The 14,183-nt window shown below is 41.1% G+C and overlaps 3 long non-coding RNA genes across 9 annotated transcripts in view; 2 read left to right on the forward strand and 1 right to left on the reverse strand.

Annotated features, from left to right (window-relative positions):
• Positions 1–3,618, forward strand: part of LOC111261235 (uncharacterized) — a 6,336-nt gene extending 2,718 nt beyond the window's left edge. Inside the window, exon 3 of the long non-coding RNA XR_002680864.2 lies at positions 528–3,618. This is a non-coding gene — a long non-coding RNA (uncharacterized LOC111261235). The remainder of the gene's footprint in view (positions 1–527) is intronic.
• The window catches only part of LOC111261233 (uncharacterized), a 10,877-nt gene extending 3,436 nt beyond the window's left edge, over positions 1–7,441 (reverse strand). For 2 of the 6 annotated variants that reach the window (XR_015311411.1, XR_015311408.1), the window contains exons 1-3: positions 6,265–7,441; positions 4,345–4,847; positions 3,965–4,156 (exon numbers count right to left, since the gene is read on the reverse strand). This is a non-coding gene — a long non-coding RNA (uncharacterized LOC111261233). Of the gene's footprint in view, positions 1–3,642; positions 3,926–3,964; positions 4,157–4,344; positions 4,848–6,264 lie in introns of those variants that run through there. The other 4 variants (XR_015311410.1, XR_015311407.1, XR_002680862.2 and 1 more) reach the window with 4 other exon arrangements.
• LOC111261234 (uncharacterized) overlaps positions 4,842–14,183 on the forward strand; it is a 45,005-nt gene continuing 35,663 nt past the window's right edge. For both annotated transcript variants that reach the window (XR_015311412.1, XR_002680863.2), the window contains exon 1: positions 4,842–4,938. This is a non-coding gene — a long non-coding RNA (uncharacterized LOC111261234). The remainder of the gene's footprint in view (positions 4,939–14,183) is intronic.

Below are 14,183 nucleotides of genomic sequence, written 5' to 3' on the forward strand. Positions count from 1 at the left end.
TAATTAGATTTACTTGGAGCGTATAAGATCTACGGAGGGACCCAGCTCATTGATCGATCTGCTTAAACACCTTCCACAAACGCTGTTCAGTCAATAATAATAGTTTACTCCTGAATTTGCTTTGGTCTTCATGAAAAAATGTATAGGTCTTTTGCAGCTCACGTAGAGCCCGAACTTAATATACAATATGCGCGCTTTAATTAATTGATAATATTTACGTTAGGCCGTTAAGCAGATCCAGCGGAATTCGAAACTGAATAATATTTGAATTAAGATAAAATCACCCGGTAAATATTCTAGCATTCTTTGTATAAAAGTCGGAGTTCAGTGATCGAGCCGTTGCCTCCCGAAGGCCATAGCACCGCAAAAATTTATCTAAAATTGGTGAAGACACCATGCAGAAAGGCCGAACAGAATAACGTGTTGCAAATGCTAAAAATGTGGAAACTGACTAAAAAATGAGCTTTCGTGGATTGTCTTTAAATCAGTTGGAAATACGTATACTATATACCACGTGAAATTTGCAGAACTTTAATCATCAAAAAACCCTACCTGGGACCACAGCCAAAACATGGACCAATCTCACCTGCCGGTCGCAGACAGACCAGGCGAGAGAATATGTAAGGAAATCGAGCTCGGTAGCAGAAACTCATGGACTGTTGGCACGGCAGTCGACAGCGCGCGGTCTGGTTACTTCATGAAAACACCAGACTTCGGTGCCATTCCTCAATTACTTTCTAGATTGAGCAAAGGAATATGTAGCCACTTCAACACACCTATTTTTCTATGTTTTCTGAATGCGGGGCTTTCCATAGCCTGAAAAGAGCAACTAGTGAACAAGTATATCCCACTATTCTCTGCTTCGAGAAATTACAGACAGAGTAATTACATGTGAAAAGGCCAATGGTAGGCCTGTGGCTGTCCAGAAGATGCCAAAGTACTGGGAAAATGTGTAAAAAATAAAGGAAAATATTTTTAACACGTGTTAAAAAAAAATGATCATTCTAGTTCAACAAGGTCCACCGGGTAACAGCCTAATAGTAGCTTTAGGTCTACAGCGCCGGTCTCTCTTCTGTATATTAGAAGTGATCCATTTGCGCACAAGTACACGACGTTAGTAGAATTGGCAGCGCACTGAAGCAGAAAGCCAGGGACCAAGCAGTGATGCCCATGAAATCGAAACTTTACCCTAAGGATCAATTCTTGCATGGATAATTAATTAATTGGTAAACCATTAATTACCTGAACAGCCAACAGTTTCTCTGTGAAGCTCAGTATCACGGTCGCGTTATCAAATCGGCGGTCGTAAAGGTGTGGAGGTGCCCTCTTATGTGAGCAAATTTCCACGAATACGAATCGCACCATGACTGCGTTCTATCGTGAGAACTCTTGACCCAGCTCCTCTGGCTAACCGCTAACGGATAGTTTTTTCTCTAGAAGCAGCAGCAGCAGCAGCAGAATAAGAAGTGGCGGCTAAGGTGGACAGTATTTCATTAAGTTACGTGTTCGGTGCGGTTAGTCCTTGCGAGTTGTCACGCTAGATAGGACCGCCTGGCAGCCCGGCCACTGCAAGCCTTATAGTTAACGATAATTGACTTCGAAGGACTCGCGCGTTAATATCTAGCAGACAAGCGAGGCACTAGTCTGGATGAAGGCCGCTGGCAGGAAGAAAAGAAATAGTCTAAAAAAATATTGACTCTTTCGTGGAAGACGTTCTCACGGAAGCGGCATTGTGCGAAGTCGCGAACAATCGACTCCACGATTGAAATTTCCTACTATTATGCATACGTATCCGCTACTTGCTATTCACTCAGTGGGACATGTCCCCATCTAGACCGAGCGATAGTAGCACAAAGAAGATTTAGTCTAGTGTAGCAACTGATCTTCGCTTGCGAACATCTTTGGCGAATTCATACGAAGCTGTGTAGAAGAAAACGGAAAAGCCAATTGCCAACCTCGAATCTACTAAGGTTGACAGATTTTAAAATGTTGCGAAATGCTGAAGACTGGCCCGTCGTTCTCAAGATAATAAAAAATTTTAAGGATAACTGTGATATCGAAATCGTTATTAATGCTAATCAAAGCTGTGGAGAAATATAAATGTAGCAGAAAACGAAAAATCGTCCAGAAAGGAGAGACAAAGCGAGCAGAGCACGTGGATCAAAAAATCACAGTAAGAAGGCAGTTGGCCGCAAAGAGGGCTCTACCGCTCCGCTGACTCTCCAGCAGCAGTGGCAACGCGGCTTCCGGCCAGCCAGCGTACATGCCTTTAACTTGACAAGTATCTGAAGATCAAGGACGAGGTAGTGGCAGATTTCAGACAGACAGGCATACAGGCCGCTGCAAACGAGTCAGTAGTGCGTGTACGTATCCAGTCAGGTGAGACAGCGGCCCGCGCCCGAATCGCAATAACGCGGTTCAGGTGGTTAAAGATAATCGAACAGTACGACACGAAAGATGTGGAACCGTAAAGAGACAAGAACAAGAAGCGATGGCAGGAACAGTTAGAGAAAATCTACTGAAGAAGCCTCTGCTTACTAAATAGCGTAATCGCAGAGAGCGACAGCATTTAAGTATGGAACCTAAACGCTAACAAGTGATAGAGGTGCTGTGGCGAGCTCTAGATGAAGCAGCATGAAAGGTCAGAAAAGATTGCCCCGAAGGATACGGGAATATTTGGATGATTTGAAAACAGCCAGAACAGGATGACTTTTTTTTTAGTAAGTGGCAAGGGACACGCATTGAAGATTTGCAGTAGTTGAGCTGCGACACTATTAGTAATAGACGAACACCGAGAACATATCCTCTGCTAAAGAACAGATACAAGCAAATATGCAACGGGTGATAGATAAGAGGATAGATATGACACGTCGAAAGATATCAGTGGCCATCAAGAGAAAAATGCATGCTTTTTAAGGAACCGTCATTGAAGTTTAATAAGACCGCCTGCGTATTCTATAGAGCTTGTTTATAAAGTACGCATTTCATCTTTACTATACAGTAAAAAGGACACAGCATTGACAATGCTACCAATATTTAAAATAAAGCATATAGAAAACCGTCTAGATCTACTATGGTTCAGCAAACGCGTTACGACGAAATAATAGAATATTAGAACAGTTTAAGATGCGGCTACCCGATTTTCGTAAGAACATAGGTTATTAGCGAACCAAAACATGCATGCTTTCGGTTTAGTTGTCAGTAGTTCTGACGCATACGAAGCACACACTGCGAGGCAATAGCGCCCAGTGCCGATCTTTGGAACCCTTTAAATGAGAACAGAAACTTATATATAATATAACATCTGTATACGGCATAGGCCTTTTTTTTGACACAAAGTTGTCAAATAGCGGCGAAAGTAATGGGATATGACTTCCGAATAATGGCGACTTTTGATGCAATCGGGCAATTTATATCACTACTAGACCACCTATAAAGGAGTGGGCTTTCGAACTCGATTAGATGTTGTGATTACATATAGGGTTGTTTGTTGTTTTTAGATAACAGTACACACATAGAACGATATATTTGTGCTCGTATATTGCGACGTGTCTGCTTATGGTTAGAAGCAGTGTGGACTTATTAAGGTATAAAAGTTCTTTTGAAGATGAGTAAATGATAAAGGAGTCAAATCGTACTAACCGTTTATACGTTCTTCACAAGTTTGCAGAGGATTCAGGTGAACTGTGTATTTTGCTAACGTGGTTCTCATTGGTGCGTCATAGTTAACCAAAGACGAAACATAAAATCGGACTATTTTATAGCAAGAGCTGATAATTAATGCTGAAGGGCAGCCTGCACTGCCTGACGCATATCTGATTAGAACAAATTTAAAAGTGAAAGTAAGCTAGCTATACAGCTCGACTGACGACCACACTATGTTGACTACTACTTAGATACACTTGAGGAAATAACAGTCTCTCTGGAACTATGGAGATATATTTTACTCTTTGTAGAGACTTACCGGTGTCGTAATGGAAACATAATATTTTAAAGCCATAGTGAATAATCTGCACTTAGACAGAGGTGATAAATAGGCTGGCGTATGCATTTAAAATGGCGACCTCCTGATTATAGCCAAAACCATGAATAGGATTGCAGGAAATTGTATCCTGTTCCAGCTCGAAACGTTGCTTTTAACGTGAGCACATGTATTCTGGAAATCGGACACGTTGCTTCAAAAAGTATTCGCCTTTCTTTACAGATTATTAGATCTTGATAGAGGAACATCTTCGTTTCAAATAGCCAATTTTATATAAAATTCATATATATATATATATATATATAGCTAGCTGATAACGCTTGCAGATGTAGTCCACGGCCTACATTCGCACAGCTACTTACCTATGGCACATTTTTCTAAGATAGGCACATTCGCGTACCATGTCTCCTTTAACAGGTATCATATGGCAGGACACCACACCGATATAAACATCGTCGTATTGAACTGACACGCTTGTTATTGTCTTTTCTTTCTTTTTTCCTGTCGTTTTTTTAGTTAAATGGTTTGTTTACTGTTTCCATTGCTTCAACATACGGGCAGCATAAACGAGCGGGATGTACAGCTCAAGAAGTAGTGCGCGATCGATATGTATCTAGAAAAAAAATCCGTTCAGAATTCATCGTCTTCTCTGCCAGCCACCCCATCAACAGCAGATCCCGCCAGATTCATCTTGTGTCCGTAGTTCGTCGTTCTTCGTTGACGATTGCAACTACCACGGCGGCCACGGCCCCGTCGACTGTGATGACATGCTAAATATTAGCTGTAACAGCGTCCAAGGCCCGCATCTTGTACAGCAAACCGGTGCTGGTGATGATGGTGTCGCTGCAGTGGAAGTGGAAGTAACCTGAAAGTCAAGTAAATAAAGTAAGCCGGTAAGAAGACGCTGTTGCTTCTACTGCTGTTACCTGCGCAACAAGAAGTTATCTTCAGCGGTGGTGAGCAATGCCAAAGAACAGAGCCTAACGATGCGGGTGTTCCCCGTAAAAATCTTGCCTATCGCCTGCTGCCACAGTAGGACAATGGGCCATGCTCTTGTCAGCTCCTCGCTCCCCTTTTACAATCCCGTGCGGTGTCGTGCCTTTTACTACATTAGTCAATAGTCGTTTAGACCGACGATCTTGGTAGGACTTTTCGGCCCGGGTTGTGGTCGAATGTATGACTGGCAGAATCGTTCAATGCGGGGTGGGCATAACGACCGTTCCGTTTTTCTTACCCGTGGCAGAACAGCTGTGTTCAGTGCCGTTAAACAGTATGAATGCGGGAATAACATGGTTTGCATTTGTATTTAACTATAGATTAACAAGGCCGGTAGTCTTTGGTCGCGCGTACGTATATCTGTATGTGTAGGCAACTGCACGTTTATATGTGATGTCAGCTAATGCGAAATTCGCTTATTCTGCATAAGGCAGAGCGTCCTGAAATTAGGCATAGTTCTATTAAAATAACTAGAATTAGAAAAAACTACGATGAAGATATGATACAGTCGAGAGCATTTTAGGTAACATGTAACAAGTAACATGTAAAGCGTTCTTAAACCGTCTCTATACAAAAAAAAATAGCAGGATATTATGATTACAAAATTCACATGCTAATATTTAGGGGTGGGCAAGTGCGGAAAAGTGGACTTGTAGGGATCTGCCTCAATAGCATTTTGGTTTACTAGGAGGAGCCTATTTTTTTTAACTTTGACCAACTATGAGTATTCTTATGCTTCTGCCCTGTACATATATAGACTGTGACAGGATATACAACTCTTACACAGTCTTTCTACCTTCTTCGATCATAAACATGTTTAATACATTAATTCAAATAAAATCGTATCAATTTAAGTCAATGTCTACAAATATCCTCTTCGGTATCAGCCTATTTAAAAAGTCTTTTTGTCATATGGGCGTTCTAACACTAATCGCTGATTAGGCGGTTTCCTCTCCTGATCACAGTCACTGATAGTAGCTAGTAGTGTGCATGTACGCAAGTATATTCCATCGTACAAGCAGGAATCAGAAGGTCAACCTGAAAAAGGCGACGTGCTAAATCGACATGTTACGTTCAACCCATGCTATGTCATATTTGTCTTCGTGGAGGTATTCGATTTGAAAGTCAATGACTATGATTGAGTCGCATGTTATTGAGTAAGAATCCATAATCTCTGAAAAGTAGTGATTAGGAGTCTACGAACGATCAACCGCATTCATATTTACGGTAGTTCAGTTCGACATTCAGCCAGCTATCTATCATTCTTATAACGTCGTCTAGCTTACCATCTCGAATCGTTCGTTGTTGAGACGTCGTATTTGAATATAATCGATACAAGACAATTTCGGTCCTTTTGCCTGATCGTCGCTGCTTAGCATCAGGGCTCTTGTCGCTCGCTTTTTCTGTTCAGATAAAAAGCCGTTAAAACGCGATGTGAGTAGACAGTCTGCGGTGGCGCAATTTTACCAATGCAAACAGAACAAGAGGACGCCGTCGTCTGCTATATCCAGACCAGAATTTAGCGTGACTTAAAGGTAACCACGGCTTTCTATACAAGGTTGACCAGCTATAAAAGAATAAACACACTGTTGGCTCTATTTAGCCCGAGTTGCTTGGCTTTCAAAAACAAATAAAAAGAAAAATAGAACTGCTTCCTTCACCAACTTCTCCAACGTGTAGTAATCGGGACTAAGACCCTATTTAGTAGAGGGGATGGTCGACCAAGCCGATTTTTTCGACGTTTCGCTTTGAAAAGATATAAGAGTAAAACAAGGGATTTCCGGTACGTATACCAGGTCGCACTGATGCAGCGATCTATGAGCTTCATAGACGCCATTAACACGGTACGAAGAGTTTCCTAGGTGAGAATATACACCATCATGCTTTAGTGGGAGACTTACAGAGATAATCCGTAAATCTGATTTAGTTGGGAACATACAAGGTGATGCGGTTTTGTACTTGCCAATTAGCAAAATGAATTGTTATACTTTTTATCCACTTACCGTGTCAGTCTAGTGTTCATCATCAGGAAATCAACAGCATTTGTAGCTTTTAAGGAAGCTCGTTAAAATATCAAGTCTAAACGATTTGTTCTGTTATGTAAAAGTAACTGTGTGTTTTTCCGTGGGATAATTACGTTGCATATTTTTCAACGTACAATCTCTATGGATATTTAGAGCAAGCAACTTATTCAAGAAATAAAATGTCCTTATCGATACCTTACAACTGTATTAATCGTAGCAGAAAGCTGACTATATCTAACTGTTGCAGATATAGAATTCGGCAATGGATAGCTTGTCTTAGGCAGGCAATACTGAAGTTCAGAATCTCGACTCTTTAGGCTTCTTAGGGGAAATGATTGACGTTGGTGATTTAATTATAGTAATTGGCAATTTTGATTTGCGGTCGAAAAAATAAAAATAAATCTATTATTTTTCTACTAAATGTGGAGCAGTCCAGTAGGTAAATCAACCAATAAGAATATTTAATAAACCATATTAAACGCCCTATTAGCATAGGCACGAGGAAAGTCTTGCGGCTCCAGCGGATGTGCTTGTTAGATCAGATCATAGATTTACTTGATTTAACATGGCAATAGCAGGTCAATGGAGTTCAAGTGACAACATTTCCTTGAATTTTACAAAGGGCGATTATAACTACATGAGTTGTAAGGTCTTACTACAACTGATTAATTTTTTGCAGCATGTTGTAACTCATTAAATATTTATTTGACGCCTTTAGGGTACCTAATGATCGTAATTAAGGTACCCGTTTCTTGTCACAGTGAAACTGGAGACTGGAGAAAAGACCTCAAGAAGATTTTTGAGATATATTGTGCCGATATAACGCAGCAAAGACCTTGAAAGGCCTCTACAAGAATACGTTTTTTAGGGAAAGCCTAATTTTGATCTGAAATACGCCAAGTTGTTTTACTGGTACGCTAATTATCGTATTGGAGATCGTGGGGTTCTTCTTACACTGGAGATGGACTAAGAATCGATTCCTAATGAAAAAGATCAAGGTACAGCTTTTTCAAAAGTTTTCTTTTAAATGCTTGTGTCACAGAGAGACATCTCATTTGCAAGTCAGATAGGTAACTATATCGCATTATCGTCTAATGTATGAACCTGAAATGTGTAATTTTCGATGTATGTGTTTTTTTAAGAAAGTTAAACAAGCTTCCATCCAAGAGCAGCTTCACTTTGAATCTCATTCAATAACCTTTTAGGAAGAAGTTACTATATAAAACCGAGTCAAGTATCGTATTTATTTTGATTTTCCGCAAATACAGGACCGAGTAAATCATAAACACCCCATCAATAATCTAATCACACGTGGGGTTGACCAATCTTCTTGCTATTGTGTAAGTGCAGGTAATAAATTGCCTGTTACCTCATAGTGTTTTTCGTGGTGTCCCAGGGGTCCTGTTTTGAGCCTTCATAGTTCCAGCCGTTTTTATGCCTGAAAGGCGTAGAACTCGACGGAGCAGGGCAAACACTTTACTGATGATCTTAAATCCCATGCTGTTGCAAGCAAGGCTCGGAAAATAGATGTACAAGATTATAGAAACATGATTGCTAATATAATGTGATGAGATGGTGCATTTACATTAATACACAGCGACATTATTTCACTCAGCGAATCAATTACCCAACACATTTTTTAAAAACCCTTGGGAAAACCAATTTGAAATAAATCGAATATCCTTGGTCGGATACGAAATTGATGTACGCTAGCCGACTGTGTGGAAAGGACTTTTCCAACTTCCAGAAATTCAATCCAGCGGATCTAGTAACCACAAGCGACACAAGAAATGCATGTTGACGCTGTTATAACCTTGCCCCAATTTGCCAACCATACGGAATCCATTTAACGTTCAGCGGACTTCCATGTATAGTTGGCTGACACGTGTACATCAGCATATGTACTTCTTAGCGATGATGAAATATATTTAAACGAATTCCATCTCAGGTGTAAGGGCATAGCCCCCAGCACCGGCAGGCGGAGGGAATGAGAATGCTAACGTCGACAGCTGAGCGATCTGCAGCGAGAGTTTTTGGATTAGGTATTACCCGAGTTGAGTGTCTATGGATGAGAACATAATCTTTTGGGTAGTTGATGAGAGGCACTGTCGTTATCTATCGTATATGTCTTATCTTTTCAATACATTGCTTCCATAATTTTTGCTTTTCGTTTCTATTGTTTTCGTTTTCTTTATTAACTACATTTCGATGATTTTTGAAGCAAACGCTTGAAAGAAGCCCTTCGATTATATATACAACGTTAACCCTTACTTGAATTTGGTCATATTTACGAAATTTGCAGAGTTGCCCTTTTTAAACCAAGGGCTTTTTTAAAATTTCGACAGTAATAATGGCACGCTATATTATGTCGTATTGACATTCCTTTCTAATTAAAAGAATCCGAGTCTCTAATCCTTGTTCAGTATCAGTAACGTTATACACGTACATAAATAAATGTGTAACTATTCATTCCATCGGCTGTGAGCAACAGCGACTTGGGCGAGGCCCCCACACATTTTCAAACACCAGTGCCTGGTAAGTTGTCATGACAATGAGAATCAACTTTAAGTTGTCCGGATTGATGTGACTTCGGTTCGCAGTTTTATATGCAGTTTTCACGAGCAACGGCTTAGCAAAGCAACATCGTTCGTATCGCAGACTATTTAGTCTCTTGTGAACGTTTTAAAGTTATCCACTACAAGTATGTGTACTTTCAAATAATGTAAAATGAATATGGGGTATTAAACAAGTTCCTATTGGCTTTGCTTACAATCGATATTGCATAGGCTATACAAGCAAATAAACAGCGTATGAAGGCTACTCTAGTGTCTGGAATATGTACAGGAATGTATTTAAACATTCCGACAAGTACTATTTCCAGCATTCGTTATATACATATATAAATATGTTATCCATCGTGCACTCTCCTTCTTCCTTATTTTATATAATGTTCAATTCAGTTTCGTAACTATGAGTTTGTATGAATTATATTGGATTTCTGTTGAAATGTATCATAATCCGCATGCTAGCTCTGATACAATGCGCAGCTGCTCATTACATATCCTAGCAGGAGCGGACTGGGCCGTGCTGTGCGTACTCGTGCACTACGCCTTCTCTGCCCAGAAGTAACGACAGAGCAGCTAATCTTTTGCCGGCCCTCATGACCTTTGTCATAAATATATTTTCTGGCTAGCAGAAGCAGCAGCAGCAGTACTGCTCGAAACGGAACGACATTTCTCCTTTAGTGGATCTCTGGTCCTTTGCGGTGTCCTCTGGGGTTGACCAGATAGACTTTTTCGAGCCATTCCATTCTCTTCGGTGCCAGCAGGGCACGAAGAGCTGTGGGTGTTTGGTGTGGGTCACCGTTATCCCCCCTCAGTTTTTGCTGTTCTGCGCGATTCCGTGCAACCTCCCATCGCTAGCCCATCCTTTTTTCTCTTGCCTTACCTCTTCAGTATGCGGTGTGGTGTTATAAACTAGTGAACTCAGCTAGCCTCTTCTTCTAGCTGGAATGAAAGGCTCTACCAAGTCCTGCTTTTCTACCCATATGGCTGCACCTTAGTATACTCTTACTGTGAAAAAATCGGCTGTTCTAGGCTAGATGGAATCGGGGATTGAGATTGAGGGTGTTAGCGGTGGAAGGAGTATGGCAGCTGTGGGTAAAGAAAGCGGCAATGAGGAACCATGATCCTCAAGTTGGGCCAAAAGAGCTGAAACGAAGGTCTATCGTGATGAGACTCTACGGCTGTTGCTGGTACCGTCGACGTCGACTTCCTAGCTCTGCACTGCTTGGCCGATCCCCATTGACACTGCGGGACTAGATGGTATGTGGATATGGGACTACTGGAGTGCTGCAAAATTCACAAGAGGATGGACAGAGCCATTGCGGATAGAGACGGAGAACTGCTGCTTGCTTAGTTTTGCTCGCTTTTCTCCATCCATTCTCTGGCCTACCACTGCGTTCGTTCCGGTCTTCGGTGGCAAAAAGAGGTAACCTGATCAGGTCAGAAAGGTTGACAACATTGAATTGCTTGACAACGAATTCACTTGAGTAGTGCCCGACTCGACTAGGGATGCTGTTGTTGCGGCAGCTCTTCCTATTGCCCCTTGTGGGAGGCTGCTGCTGAATGTTCACCAAATGGAAGGTTGCCCTAGCTCCTGCCGTCGAATCGTTAGTTACTGGAAATGAAATGAGCAGGTCTAGCAAAGACGAGACACACATGAAAACGGGATGGAGGGCGCGCAGGAAAAAGCAAAAATGACAGATAGATCTGGAGCAGCGCGGAGAGTCAAGGCGGGTGATCGAAGCTGCTTTAGCATTAATAGACCCCATGCGTAGAAGGCAGTGAGAGCAGAACTACCTAGTAAAGGAGATTGTTCCATGTTCGCAGACTCATTCACCCACATACCATACATGCTACACAGATAAAACATATGAACGTAAGCAGCACATCTCAGTTGAAAGTACGAGCCGTTTGGCTGTCAACAAAATATATCACATGACCAGTTATTAGCTTTTAGATTTCTACAGCGACAACATTCGTAGTAATGTCACCCGAAAATGGTAGCTTGGTTTTCATGAGAGATGGTTCGAGATTGACAGATCGAATGTTTACGATGGAAGTGGGATCCATCGACGGTTGCGTGGGCTTGTGTTCCCAGGCGGCGGTGGCCAAATAGGCGCGCTTGCCAAGTGGTTTAGTGCGTACTATAGTACCAAGCATACTTAGAAAAATACTTTTAAAGTACGTTATAAATGAAATAAAGAAAAGCCGTCTGATTCATTAAGCTATTACTAACAGTGTTGCGAAATTGACTGCATATCCTGATTAAAATTATACTGTGTCAGCCTGTACGTAAAGACGTGTGACTCTTGCAGCATTCGTAGGTCTATCTATGGACGCAGAAAAAGAGTTTGCAGATTTACTCAGTTGATAATTCTAAGATTTTCATAGAGCTTTGCAGTTACATTAGATATTTTGACGGTCTCTACTGAGTACTACCGTTTGTACTGTCATTGACCGAAATGTTTCGTGAGCGACCTAACCTAACCTAACCCGACGAATTTATCATTGTCGAATTTACGGACTCCCTCAGCTTCATATCTCGGTGACGAATGTTGCTGCTGTGTTCTCTTTGGGCTTTCGCTGTCCAGCTCTGATATACTCGAAAAAGTTTTTTATAAAATCCACGCCCAAAAACACACACCCATATATATGTACGTATACATACATATATATGGAGATCTCGTTGAGAGACAGCAGCCTCCATGGTTTAGGCTGGTCTTTGTTAGGTTATCCTCAGGCAGGAAACAAAGAGACAATGAAACGCGACTGGTTTACTGCATTGACGCAGATCTTCAGATGCAAGTCGAAAAAGCGCAAGCCTAAGTAAAAAAAATGAATAGATAAATAAGGAGTACACAGTAACTACCCCCATGTAAGTAGACAGCAACTCACACGGAAAAACAAATAATGTTAAAATCATAGTCACGAACCCACGGATTGTAAAGGACGCAATCGAGAGCAGGGCATGTAACAGAATATATAATATCTACTTAACAAAACATTAGAATATACATGGTGGACATCGTATAGAATCTACGTATAGAGAATAAATATCTGATCGTATCGTTCAGGTATAATATTATAAAGCGGTGGAATTCGATCTACCTAACTTATTTAACAGATTCATTTGGGATGGACTATACAGGACATATTTGTTAGCATCTCATTTGTTCATTCTCGACAAATTTATCGGAACGTTTTCTTTACCAATAATGGATAGATAAATGAGAATAACCCTCTTCTTTTCCTAGCTAAACCTTTTCTGCTACACGTAACCATGTATCCGCCATTGCTACCATTGTGTTCATCGATATTTGCAACATGAAATCTGCGTTTTGTAATATATATATATACATATAAATATACGGTTATACAATACGGCAGCGGGTTTATAAGTCAGCTGCAATTTATAGTATCTTGCTACATCTCATCCTTGAAATGACGGTACGGCAAAAAAGCTATTACTCGAAAAATTATCCAAAATAGCAGTTTTATAATAATATCACTAGCAATAATGACTATATGGTAGTACTACCTAACCTTTCGGCTCTCAAGCGGGAACTCAATTAACAGCCAATAGTACTACAATAGTGCATTAGTCTGAGGCAGTCATTCCGTATCATAACAGGCGAGACAGACGCGGTAAATTTCTGTAACGAAAAAGAAGGCATTACTATTATTATTATTATTATTGTTAGTGCAATAATAGCGACGAGCTTTTTCATCCTTATCAACATCAAATAGCAGCAGCAGCAGCAGCAGCAGCAGCACAAACCGTCACAGCATTCACAGCAGAGATATGGAAAAATAAGTGGCCAATACTGACAGATCCCATAGCAGTAATAACAGCAGCAGCAGCAGCAGCAGCAGAGTGGCGCTATGATGCGAATGCTACAGAGAGGATGGCGAGAAGGTATCACGGAATTGCCATGGCAGCAGCGGCATCGCCATGAGCGACCGCAGACCATCAATGAAGATGCGGAGATGAAAAAGACTGAACGAGCAGACGGAGATATAAAAAAGATGGAACAAAAAATGGGAAAACGACGACGATGACAGAGCGAAGATAGAAAAGACAACGGGGAATGGCAGATGGCGCATTTTACAAATTACCTCATCAGAATTGCAATCTACATGACTGCAACGACGAACAGGACAACGCCGGCGCGAAAATCATCTCGATGCTTGCATTGCATACGTCCGACGCTTCCCGAGTGCTGTCGCTATAGGTAGCGCGATGCTGCTGTAGTAGTGATGCGTTGTTTTTTCTAGCGGCATTTGTAGAACTAGGTTTTCTATCTGTCCAATTAACTTATATTAACACTATTATCATTGGGCCACATATAGCTAGCTATAATGAAAAGTTCCTTTTTACCATGTGCTCCGTATATTATCTCTAGCATTTAGTAATGTGGCTTGATGTGCCACACGCTGTTAATGAGCTTCGTATTTATGGCTTCACATTGGTACGGTATATTTGTATACATTATATGTTAGTATCAAGATGGCTTATAGTACGTAGTAGTAATACCGACGGTTACGGTCGCACCGTTGTTACGCATGAGCCGGAATCATTACCTTGAAGTGTTTTCAACCTCTTGTCTAATTTCTTCA

The sequence above is a fragment of the Varroa jacobsoni genome, unplaced genomic scaffold, assembly GCF_002532875.2.
Source record: "Varroa jacobsoni isolate VJ856 unplaced genomic scaffold, vjacob_1.0 scaffold_535, whole genome shotgun sequence".
Classification (NCBI taxonomy): Eukaryota; Metazoa; Arthropoda; class Arachnida; order Mesostigmata; family Varroidae; genus Varroa; species Varroa jacobsoni.